The sequence below is a fragment of the Nerophis ophidion genome, linkage group LG01 (genome assembly GCF_033978795.1).
Source record: "Nerophis ophidion isolate RoL-2023_Sa linkage group LG01, RoL_Noph_v1.0, whole genome shotgun sequence".
Taxonomy (NCBI): domain Eukaryota; kingdom Metazoa; phylum Chordata; class Actinopteri; order Syngnathiformes; family Syngnathidae; genus Nerophis; species Nerophis ophidion.
The window spans coordinates 30,647,298-30,650,322 of NC_084611.1; positions in this window are offsets into that span (position 1 = coordinate 30,647,298).

A 3,025-nucleotide genomic window follows, 5' to 3' on the forward strand; every position below is an offset into this window, starting at 1 on the left:
GCCTCCGACGACTCCTGCGGCTCCCAGGCCGCCTCCGACGCCTTCTTCGGCTGCAGCACCCGCATCATCCTCGCCAGCTGCACTCGGGCCTGCTTTGGCTGCAGTCCCCGCACCCTCGTCTGCTGCTTCAAAGCCTGCTGGGATTTCGGTGCTGAGGCGTCGTCCACCACGTCGACCACGGGCGTGGCCTCTGCGAGGTCACCCTCCTCGCCAGATACTCCCTCCTCCATGTCGGCCACGGATGTGGCCGTGCCCGGGTCGTCCGCCTCGCCGGGCACCTCATCCTGCGAGGCGGCCACTAATGTGGCCTTTTCGAGGTCGCCCGCCAAAACTTTTTCGGCAGCAGCGTTCCACCCGCCGCCGCCACATGATGTGTCCTCGGTGGATTCGGGGACATGCGATCTGGCGACCCTCCACCGTGGCCTCCCTCCGCCCTCCCTTCGTTTGTGAACTTTCTGGTTTTGGGGAGGGGGTTCAAGTTTTTGTTTGTTTTTTAAGACATCTGGTATCTGTCTTTTGTTGGGGGGGAATACTGTTGCGATCTGCTGCTCAGATCTTCACGTGTTTGTTTTTTCATTCTCTGTCTGACCCGTTTATTTCCTGTTTTTATCCATCACTATGGTTACTCATCAGTCCACCTGTTAGTCTCGCCCCGCACACCTGCTAATAATTATCACCCTCCTATTTAAGCTCACCTTTTCTGTTCACTCATTCTCGGATCCAAATTTGCCCACGCGCATCAGTGACGACTCTCATCATTCGTATGTATTTTCTCGCTAGCTCTCACGCCAAGCCACTTTATTGTCTAGCTTTCATGCTAAATGTTTTGTTTACTCTTTTGTGTCCTCGTACCAAGTTCTAGTTTTCCTTGTTTTAGCCTAGCTTTCACGCTAGCGTCTTTTGTTTACTTTTTCTCTTTACACCAGTATTTTTGTTCATAGACTTTTGTTATTAAATACCCTTTATCTTACCTTTGCTGTGTTCTGCTTCGACGCATCCACGGGAAAACTACACCGGCATTACAATGCCGAAGAAGAGTCTTCACAACCTGATCATGATCAATAAAAGTTAAAAGCTATAACTTCACAATAAAAGCTTCATCCGCCATGCATACAGATATAAGTATTACCTGATCATGATCAATAAAAGTTAAAAGCTATAACTTCACAATAAAAGCTTTATCCGCCATGCATATAAATGTAAATAATGCCTAACCATAATTAATAAAAGTTAAACGCTACAACTTCACAATAAAAGCTTTATCCGACATGCATACAAGTGTAAATATTACCTGATCATGATCAATAAAAGTTAAAAGCTATAGCTTCACAATAAAAGCTGTATCTGCCGTGCATACACATGTAATTATTACCTGATCATGATCAATAAAAGTTAAAAGCTATGACTTCACAATAAAAGCTTTCTCCGCCATGCATACAGATGTATTACCTGATCATGATCAATAAAAGTTAAAAGCTATAACTTCACAATAACAGCTTTATCCGCCATGCATACAAATGTAAATAATGCCTAACCATAATTAATAAAAGTTAAACACTACAACTTCACAATAAAAGCTTTATCCGACATGCATACAAGTGTAAATATTACCTGATCATGATCAATAAAAGTTCAAAGCTATAACTTCACAATAAAAGCTTTATCTGCCGTGCATACACATGTAAATATTACCTGATCATGATCAATAAAAGTTAAAAGCTATAACTTCTCAATAAAAGCTTTATCCGCCATGCATACAGATGTATTACCTGATCATGATCAATAAAAGTTAAAAGCTATAACTTCACAATAAAAGCTTTATCCGCCATGCGTACAAATGTAAATAATGCCTAACCATAATTAATAAAAGTTAAACGCTACAACTTCACAATAAAAGCTTTATCCGACATGCATACAGGTGTAAATATTACCTAATCATGACCAATAAAAGTTAAAAGCTATTACTTCACAATAAAAGCTTTATCCTCCATGCATACAGGTATAAATATTACCTGATCATGATCAATAAAAGTTAAAAGCTATTACTTCACAATAAAAGCTTTATCTGCCGTGGATACACATGTAAATATTACCTGATCATGATAAACAAAAGTTAAAAGCTATAACTTCCCAATAAAAGCTTTATCCGCCATGCATACAAATGTAAATATTACCTGATCATTATCAATAAGAGTTTAAAGTAACTATGGGCGGCATAACTCGGTTGGTAGAGCGGCCATGCCAGCAACTTGAGGGTTGCAGGTTCGATTCCCGCTTCCGCCATCCTAGTCACTGCCGTTGTGTCCTTGGGCAAGACACAACGGCAGTGCTCCCAGTGCCACCCACAGTGGTTTAAATGTAACTTAGATATTGTGTTTCACTATGTAAAGCGCTTTGAGTCACTAGAGAAAAGCGCTATATAAATATAATTCACTTCACTTCACAATAAAAGCTTTATCCGCCACGCATACAAATGTAAATATTACCTGATCATTATCAATAAAAGTTTAAAGTAACAAAACCTTATCCGCTATATAAAAAAATGTAAATATTAACTGATCATGATCAATAAAAGTTAAAAGCTATAACTTCACAACAACAGCCTTATCCGCCATGCATACAAATGTAAATATTACCTGATCACGATCAATACAAGTTAAAAGCTATAACATCACAATAAAATCATATCCGACATGCATATTTATTGATCATGATCAATCAATAAAAGTTACAAGCTATAACTTCCCAATAAAAGCTTTATCCGCCATGCCAAACCATAAATAATAAAAGTTGAACGCTACAACTTAAAAATAAAAGCTTTATCCGACATGCATACAAATGTAAATATCACCTGATCATGATTAATAAAAGTTAAAAGCTATAACATCACAATAAAAGCTTTATCCGCCATGCATACAAATCTAAATAACGCCAAACCATAATTAATAAAAGTTGAACGCTACAACTTCAAAATAAAAGTTTTATCCGACATGCATACAAATGTAAATATCACCTGATCATGATT